Consider the following 10,367-nt stretch of genomic DNA (forward strand, 5'->3'; position numbering starts at 1 on the left):
GGCCTTTGACTCTCCCGTTGCATGGAAATGCTTGAAACTTTCCCTCGATGGGTAAAACAGGGCCAAGGGGATACACTGCAACATTGCCGGCCACCTTTGGGAGCCGGCCGGCCAATTTTATGGAGAGAGGGAGCCGGTCGGCCAGTTTTGTAAAAAGTAAATGGCCGGCCAGCCAGAAAAGGTGGCCGGCCGGCCACTTGTTCCTGCAGCCACCTAGTTTTTGACACGTGTCCCTGTGAATAGTGTTTTTCCCTCTATAAAAGCTTCAACTTCGGGAACATTCATTTCATCTTAGTTTTAGGCAAAGATGGAGGCGTTTCTCGCGGAAAATCTCACATCTTGGATCTCTTCTCTAGATGGTTCGGAAAAGCTGAACTTCCGGGGTTTCGGCTTGAATGCACTATTCACGCTGAGCCGTACTCCACTACAGCTCCATTTTCTCCATGCCGCGGCAAGGTTCTGGAACCCAGTGACGCACATTTTTAGCTTTGGCGGCCAAGAGATGTGTCCCACTTTCGAAGATTTTCAGGTTTTGATGGAGTCTGAATACTCTGAAGTGATCTTGCCCCAACTCCGTTTTGGCCATGCCCAGGCTTTAGGGCGGATGTGTGGGCTCACGGCGCATGATGCTCGATCTTTAATCTGTAGTGGGGAACTAGACATCCTCGGCTTGATCCATCGTTTTTCCGACGCCGGCGACCGCAGCAACCATTATTGGCAGGGTTTCCGGCAACACGCCCTCTGCTTGTGTTTGTTGTCTCACTATCTGCTTTCCTCGGGCTTCGGCGGAGCTAGCATTCGCCTGATTGAAGTTGCCCAAGGCTTGAGAGAAGGAAAGAGCTGTATTGCCATGACCTTGGCCGAGACACTGATGGGCTTAGATTCTGTCTATCACCGGGAGGCAACTAGGTTTGCTGGGAGTCCACTGCTGCTGCAGGTAATGTTTCCCACCCGGCCTTACATATATATTTGCTCACATCACTCGACCCTCAGGCTCGGTTTTTTTTCTCACAAAACCCTTGTCTTAGTTTTCTCTCATCGTATATCTCTCTGTTCTTTATTCTCTCATTTTCCATCCCTCCCCTAGGTATGGTTAATGGATAAGTTGCAGGTTGTGGACTCTTGCCCGGCCTATTCAGCTCGAGGCTACTTCTTTCGGCAGGGCCTAGTCAATGCTCTTGACGAAAGGTGGTGGTTTGACTGGATGTGCAATTTGTCCGCAGACCGCATCGCTTGGCGTTGTCCTTGGCTCAACCTCCCGGCAATGAGCTATAGTATGTCCCGGCTGATTGGGATCCAATTAATTGGTCTAACCCACTGCGTATTTTATTTTCCGTTCCGGTTCCTGCGTCAGTTCGGTCATGATCAGAACTGCCCACCGGAGGGGATTGAGTACCCAGCTGCTTTCCCGGTCCGGGGTGCACAACTTGCCCGATATGCCACAGCATGGAGGACTAGAGAGCTCCTGGCCCCTGCTTCCACTTTCAGTTGCACTTTGTCCGATGAGTGCTTGGATTGGCTCAACAAGGAGGCACAGGTTGGGCCTAGTTTGGCATCAGATGCTTCGTCCAGCTCTGGGAGGGGACGCAGAGATACTTGATTCAACTATGCCCCAAATTTATTGCTTTATTAGTATTTTCAAGTTTTCTTTATGAATGTACTAAAAAAAAAGCAGCCTCGATTGTATGCAAGAGCAGGAGAACTCTATTTTGAAATCAATGAAATTGAAGGTTATGGTACTAAAAATTTTCCGCTTTGGTCCAAAAATGGTCTTAGTCGTAAAAAGATTAATTTGAACAAGGTCAACTTTTATTAAAACTTTTCAAAACTATTTTCGATGTGGATCAGAACTGGACACGCCGAAGATCTGTCACTGAGATGCATAACCCCAGATCCCTGCAACTGGAAAGTTGCCCCTAGTCTGAAGAACAATGCGGCACTGCATGGCAACGGAAAGTTGCCCCTAGTCTGAGTAACTTTGCACCGTCGCGGCAACGGAAAGTTGCCCCTAGTCTGAACAGCACTGTACCAGAGATCGCGATAAATGCTGATGGATTAAGATGATTGAGATGATCAAAATGGACAGAGTTGATCGGGGAAAAGTTTATGGCTGAACTTCAAGGTGAAGTTGCCTACGTATCCCAAAGATGGGAATCAAGCCTTACGTAGTTCAGGCCCAGGTTCACTCGAGTATTTTCACTTTCCTTTTGCGCTCTAACTTTTGCCAAGGCCGCCCTTTGCGGGTTTTCAACCTTGCGAGCTCAGTTTTTATATTTTCTAATTTTTTGTGCTCTGACTTTTGCCTAGGTCGCCCTTTCGGGTTTTCGGCCTAGCGAGCCTCTCAAGGATAGTATTTCTTCAACTTGTCCATATTGATTGGTTGTAAGAACTCCAAGCCATCTAGATCCATCAGAACCACAGCTCCGCCTGACCAGATAGCTTTGATGATGTAAGGACCAGTCCAATTGGGTTTGAACTTGCCCCTTGGGTCGTGGATGGGAGCTCGGTTGTCTTTGAGCACCAAATCTCCTTCTTTCAGATTCCTGGACTTAACTTTCTTATTGAAAGCCCGGGCAATTCTGCGTTGATAGCCTTGGATATGGTACAGTGCTTTCAGTCTTCTTTCATCAAAGAGCATGAGTTCTTCGAATCTGCTTTGCTGCCAATCTGCTTCGGCTATTTGGCATTCAGCCAATACTCGTAACGACGGAACTTCAATCTCGATGGGTAGAACAGCCTCCATTCCATAGACCAATGAATATGGAGTCGCCCCAGTAGAAGTTCTGATTGAAGTCCTGTAGCCCCACAGAGCAAATGGCAGCTTGTCTAGCCAATCCCGGTAGGTTCCCACCATCTTCTGCAGTATATGCTTGATATTCTTGTTGGCGGCCTCAACCGCGCCGTTGGTCTGCGGCCGGTATGTAGATGACTTATGGAAAGCCACATTGTATTTTTCCAACAAGTCTATCACTTCTTTCTTGAAGTGGGAACCATTACCTGAAATTATCTCGTTTGGCACCCCGTAGCGACAGATGATGTTGTTTCTGATGAACTTTGCGACGTGCGACGCCTTCAACACCGCGTATGATGGGGCCTCGACCCACTTTGTGAAATAATCTATCGCTACCAGGATAAACTCATGCCCGTTTGACCCCTTCGGGGTAACAGCTCCGATCACATCAATTCCCCAAACCGAAAAAGGCCATGGTGAAGTCATGTTGTACAGCTTTGACGGCGGGATGTTCATGCGGTTTGCATGAATTTGACACTTGTGGCATCGCCGAACAAAACTAATATGGTCGACCAGTAGTAGCCCTATCTGAGGATCTTTCTAGCCAGCATTACTCCACTCATATGTGCACCGCACTCCCCCCCATGGATGGCTTCCATCAGGCGTTTCGACTCTTCAGCTTCTACACAGAGCTTATGCATTCCCAGATGACCCCTTTTGTACAGCTTACCTCCGCAGATAATGAACTGAGCAGCCATTCTTCTGATGGCCCTCTTATCCTTGGCATTTGCCCCTAATGGATATGTCTCCTTTTCCAAGAAGTTCCAGATGTCGTAATACCAGGGGTTGCCATCTTGAACCTCATCTATGGCGGAAATCGACTCGTATGCTGGCGCAAACTTTTGATCAATAATGACTGGACGCATCCGGACTCCGGACGGGATGTCTATCATAGAAGATAGAGTTGCTAGTGAATCTGCGAACCTGTTGTTCTCTCTTACGAGGTGGGTGAAATTTAGCTTCTCAAACCGAGGAATTAACAAATCCAAGGTTTGGTGGTAAATTATCATCCTTTCCTCCTTGACTTTCCAATCTCCTTTTGCTTGAAACACAACAAGGTTCGAGTCCCCAATGACGTCCAACCGTCTTGCCCCTAGTTCTAGGGCTGCTTCCAGGCCAGCAATACATGCCTCATACTCTGCTTTATTGTTGGAGACTTTGAACTGGAGCTTGAATGCTAAAGGGATGCGGGAATCGTCAGGCGCTATCAGCAGCACCCCTATCCCATACCCGTACTGGTTTGACGCTCCGTCAAAGTACATCGTCCAAGTTTCATCTTCGACGTGCAGAATGGCTTCATCTGGGAATAGGTACTCAACCGCTTCATCCCCCTCAACCTGGTGGTCGGCAAGGAACTCTGCTACCGCTCTTCCTTTTACTGACTTGCGCGTTACATACTTCAAATCAAATTCGGAGAGCAACAGCAGCCAACGAGCTAGCCTACACGTAAGTGCTGGTTTCTCGAAAAGATATTTGATGGGATCCAAACGCGAAACCAACATTACAGAGTGAGCTAACAGGTAGTGCCGTAGCTTCCTAGTAGCCCATACCAAGGCCAAACAAGCCTTCTCCAGCGGTGTATAGCGGGTCTCGTAATCCAGCATCTTTTTGCTCAAATAGTAGATGGCTCTTTCCACTTTGTCTTCTGACTCCTGCGCGAGCATGCAGCCCATGGTAGTCTCAGTTACCGAAAGGTACAATATCAACGGTCTCCCCGGCTCTGGTGGTGACAACACGGGTGGGTTCTGTAGATATTCTTTGATCTGCTCAAAAGCTGCTTGACATCGGCCGTCCCATTGGAATTTCTTTCCTTTCTTCAGGAGACCAAAAAGTGGTTCACAAGTCAAGGTTAATTTAGAAATAAACCGTCTTATGAATTGCACTTTACCCAGAAAGCCTCGCACCTCCTTTTCAGTCCTTGGTGGTGGCATTTCTAAGATGGCCTTGATTTTGGAAGGGTATACCTCGATGCCCCTTTGTGTAATCAGAAACCCTAGCATCTTCCCTGCTGTAACACCAAACGTGCACTTCTGGGGATTCAATCGCAGCCGAAACTCTCTGATCCTTTGAAAGAATTTTTGTAAGGCGGTGTAGTGGCCCTCTCTTTCTTTGGACTTGACAATCATGTCGTCCACATACACCTCGACCTCTTTATGGATCATATCATGCAATATTGTAGTTGCTGCCCTTTGATACGTAGCTCCAGCATTTTTCAACCCGAATGGCATCACTCTATAACAATATGTACCCCACAGGGTAGTGAACGCAGTCTTCTCCCGGTCTTCAGGTGCCATTACTATCTGATTATAGCCTGAGAAACCATCCATAAACGAAAGCAAGGCGTGTCCTGCCGTGAAATCCACCAATTCATCAATGTGTGGCAAGGGAAAGTCGTCCTTCGGACTAGCCCTGTTCAAATCCCTGAAGTCTACACAGACCCGAATTCTGCCGTCCTTCTTTGGCACCGGAACAATGTTGGCCAACCAAGTTGGGTATTCAGATACCAGCAGGAACCCTGCGTCAATTTGCTTGGTGACCTTTTCCTTAATTTTGAGAGCCCAGTCCGGGCGAATCCTTCTGAGTTTCTGTTTGACAGGGCGGGCCTCGGGATCAAGAGGGATCCGGTGCTGTACAATCTCAGGATCGATTCCAGGCATGTCTTCGTAGGACCACGCGAAAACATCTTTGAAATCTTTTAATAAAGCGACTAAGCGCTCGCGCTCCTCCGAAGACAACGTGGACCCGATCTGGACCAGCCGCGGGTCCTTCTCAGTACCAACATTCACAGTAGTGATTTCATCCATTAAAGGTTTAACAAATCTTTCCTGCTCTTGATCAATTAATCGTTGCAAAACTAGAGGAATTTCTTCCTCGTTGTTTTCATCAAAATTTTGAAAATCCTGATTTAAGCAATAAATCAAAGGCACAGAAAAATACTCAGAAACCACATCCACATCATTCTCATTAAATATTTCCAAGCCGTCAGATTCCTCTGTTACAACAGACTCAAAAGAAAATGAAAATGACGACCTGGACAGGACTGTGGCATCCGGGTTATCACCCCCAGGAATACCGGACTCAGACTCAGTCGAGCTGGAATCTGATTCCGACACACAAGATTCGGTGGAATCAGATTCCGGCTCACTACCTGACCCAGAGCTGTTAGATAAAAAGCCTTCTTCATATTGCCAGATGAGAGAAGGTGCTATAGATGCATCCAAGATCGGCGTTGGAAAGCCCGCAGCTATTTCATCTCCAATCATAGAAACCGAAGAGTTATCCCCGAAGCACTCTTGGCCGATCGGAGGATCTGATAGTAGACACGCTAGTGCTACCCCCATTTCAAGCTCTGTGCTCTCAGGATCCACTGTTCTACACTGCTCAACCTCAGTTGGTGGGTCTGTCTGCGCTTCGGCAACGTCATCCCCAGGTAATTGTAAGTCGAAGAAGATTTCGAAACCAGGCACGCGCTTCTTCTCCACGTTCAGCCATGGTTCTGGGAAGCCGCAGAATGGAAAGTCTTCTCCCTCCCGGACAAAGCGTCCATTTAGGGTACCCCAGATGGGCCTATGCATTAACTCAAATGGCCTCCCAGCCTTCTTTGCCCTGGCTCTTCCGGCCATTTCTTTTCCTTTCCGCACCCAGTCCTCTTTGGTGGGCAAATAGCCCAGTCCAAAGGCGTGAGGGTTGTGTGACACTTCGGCCAACACTGAGACGCCCTTCCGGCCGCTTCTCCCTAATCCCATCCCGGGGGTATATTTTAGCTTGTTCATGAGGTAGATAGATTAAGTACTAACGTACATACCCTCATTCACAGCCATGACATTCTGCACCACTTGAGCCTCGGCCAAAGTGAACCCCGATAAAAACACATCCTCCGTGCCGTGCTCGATCTCCAATACAGGTGTGGACACTTCCGGCGGCGGATGGATTGATGAATTCCCAAAAACGATCGCTACCCTTTTCCCGTGAGGGTACTTTAGCATCTGATGTAGAGTGGAAGAGACTGCTTTGACCTGGTGCAACCACGGTCGCCCCAAAAGTAGGTTAAAGGTTGCAGGAACGTCCAAGATATGAAATTCGATGTTGTGTTGTCCTGGACCAACCTTGGTTTGAATTTTAACAGTCCCCATCGCTTCTCTGCTGGTATTGTCGTATGCTCTGATCAGTTGGGTAGTTGGGACGAAGTCCACGGGCTTTAACCCGATTGCATATGCCGTTCTGGTCGGGCAGACATTAATTGCAGACCCGGTATCAACAAGTACCACCGGTATCCACTTATCTCTACACTCCACAGAAATATAGAGAGGTTTGTTATGATTTGTGCCCTCAGGCGGTAGTTCCTTGTCCGAAAAGGTTAATGCCGGGGAACCTCCACCCGGAAAAACCAACCCAACCAGCTGTTCAGGCGTGGTGTCTATGGAGAGTTTGGACTTGTCCATGGCAGATAGGACAGCTTCCCTATGTACTCGTGATGCCATTAGCAGTCCCCAGATGGAGATGTCTGCTTGTATCTTTTTTAACTGTTTCAGCACAGCTTCCTCTTCAATCTGCTTCTCCTTCTGTTTCTCCGCTTCTCTATCCTTCCCGGATGCCTCGGGTTGGTCCAGGTGTGGGGGTTTGAAGTACCGTCCACTTCTTGTCGTATGGTCAACCTCATTGAGGTACCAAGTGTCATCCGGTTGATTATTTCCCCAGTCTTCGTCCGTGTGGGCAAGACATAAGTCATCGTCTTCCCACCACATTCCGTTGGCAGCCAACAGACACCTGTCTGGCTCCGGTTTAGTTGCACTCGCAGTACTCCCTGTCCACATGCTCGCAGCATTCTCTATCTTCGTGCACACAGCACTTTCAGTCCCCTCAGGGCCTTTAGCTTTCCTAATTCTCTCAGCCTCCTCAAACTTTTCTTGTTCCAGTTGCATTAGTACAGCTGTTTGTTCAACAATTCCCGTATCCATAATGCCTATGTCTCGAGCGGAATTCTTAACACCGGCGCTCTCCGGCGATACAACTTGACTTCCGGCCATTCCGGCCACAGCTGATACCTCTGCCCCTGCCAGGCTCTGTTCTGGTTGGGCTTCCCCCACTTCATCTGGTTGATCCTCGAGCCATCCAGTGGCCTCCGCTGATCCCTCATGATCGAACCAGTTGATTGACGCATCCCCCGGTTCCTGGTCATCGAAAAATTACAGGTTGGCAAAGTCCTCCTCTACGGCTGTCAGATCATCTGCCCATAGCCCAGATCCATCCCCCCGGATCATGCACAGCTCTCCTGTCTCTGGCAATTCTATACCTAGCCCAATTCGGCTCGTTGATAGGATATACTCGCTTGGATCATAGGCTCCCCCAGCAAAACTCTGTCCAGTCCTAGATTCAACAATCTCATTCTCTCCCAAAATCTGCCCTGCCCTATCTTCGACGGTCATCACCATCGGTTCTGGTTGGGTTTTGGAGATGTCCACCATGCACAAGAAGTCAGTGCAATCGGGGAGGAGCACCTCCGGCTTGGGTAGGTGGGTGGGCGTAATATAGATGCTAGGATCGTAAGATGCGACCCCAGTCTGGATAAAATTGATTCTATTGGGAGGAGGAGCTTGGTTATGTGGTTGGAGAGGGTTGGTTATGACATTGGGTTTATCAGGAGGCGCGATCACCTGCTTGTCAATAAGATCTTGGATCTCATGACGCAATCTGTAACAACGGTCGGTGTCGTGACCGTGTTGTTGGTGATACGCACAGTACTTTGCTGGGTCATGAGAGGGAGGGAGTGGATTCGGTAATGGCTTTGGCTCTAGGGGTTTCAAATGCTTTTTCCTGATCAATACCCCTAGAGCTTTGGACAAGGGCATATATAGTGGGGTAAAGGTTCTTTGGCCTCGCGGTTGGAATCTGTTGGTTTGTGTGTTGCTTCCGGACGCGCCGGAGAAGGGTGTGGCAGCCATGGGCCTTGGAGGGGGAGGGGGAGTGGTGGTGACCATACTGACTTCCGAGGCTCTTGTATTTGCAGCGCCACTCGGGCCCGCATTGTTGTTACGGTTGAAAGTCCTCCTCGGTTGCTCCCTATCGTGGTCAAACAGACCTTGTTTCATTGCATCTTCGATTTGCACCCCCATCTCGTGTAAATCTGCGAAAGTAGGAAAGGGGACTACAATCATTCTCTGCATCAACTTTGGGTGGAGATTGCGCACAATCATCCGGATTTGATCTTTGTCAGTGGGCCTTAAAGTCATCATTGACGCCTTTTCCCTCCATCGGATCACAAAGTCCGAGAAAGTTTCCTTGGGCTCTTGCCTTGTCGTTTCAAGATCACGGGTTGTGATCTCGATCTGAGTGTTGTACGAATATTGCGCGACAAAGGCCTCAGCCATTTCATCCCAATTCCTTTTCACTTCATCTTGTAACTTTGCGTACCAGTGGGCGGCCACACCTGACAGGGTTCGGCCGAATAGTGAAAGCTTCTGTGGTCGTGTTAGGCCCATTGGCCGCAAAATGTCTGCGAACAGTCGGAGATGGACCATGGGGTCGTCGGACCCGTCAAAGCGGTCGATTTGTGGCATTTTGAACCTATCGGGGAGTGTCACGGCCTCCTCGGTATATCCGTCTTCGATATCCGGCATAGCCTTGACCCCTTGGGATTTCTTGAAGAGCTTCTCAAGTTTGCTCAATTTCAGAGCTGTATGATCAACCTCGAACTCGAAGGGAGAGTCGGGGCGATTGGGTACATGGACCTTGGACAGTTATGGTGGAAGCGGGGGCGGAGCTGGCCCCGTTGGAAGATTCGTGTCCTCTTGTAAGTTTTGGACATTCGGCAGGGTATTCTGGGCATTTGGTGGGGCGTTCTGAACAGTAGGTGCCAGCTCAGGTAATGGAGCCCCTGCCGGAGGAGGGACTCGATGTGAAGCAGATGCGGCATTCTGCTGTTGCAGTCGGGTAATTAGCTCAGCCTGCTGGGTCATAATCTCGGCCTGTTGCTTGGCGAGTTCATCTCGGCGAACGGCGTCTTGCTGCATGGCCCGCATGGTTTCTTGCATTTGGCGCACCATCTCCTCAACTCCTGTTGGCGTTGCCATACTGTTTTGATCTATCTGAACTACTGGCAGATCTGTCTCATTGGGGATCTCAATCCGACTGTCCACTGATGGGGGAAACCACTGTTCTGGTGATCTCTGTTCAGATACACTGCGCTTTTTCTGCTTTCTTCTGGTAACAGGGGGTAGAGAATGGAACACTGGCTGTCCGTCAATTAGATCCTCAGATCGATTGAGTCGACGACCTCGTGTCCAAAGTGCTTGGGGAATGCCTGCTGGGTTGGAAGCAATTGTGCTAGAACTGACCTAGCAAAAGATAAATAAAGCGAAAAGGAAATAAATAAACAGATAAATGGACAGTCATAACAGCTTAAAATAAAATGCATGACACACGGCCGAGCATAACAACACACAGTCAATAAGCTGAATACACACTGTCCTCAAACACTGATTATTATCCCTGTATCACTGTCCCCCAAAAACAGAATCTGATATCCGCAGATAACTAATTTTCAAATACTGGCTGATGCCCGCAGGCCTGATACTGG

This window comes from Camellia sinensis, chromosome 3 (assembly GCF_055761805.1).
Source record: "Camellia sinensis isolate YWXY chromosome 3, ASM5576180v1, whole genome shotgun sequence".
Lineage (NCBI taxonomy): Eukaryota > Viridiplantae > Streptophyta > Magnoliopsida > Ericales > Theaceae > Camellia > Camellia sinensis.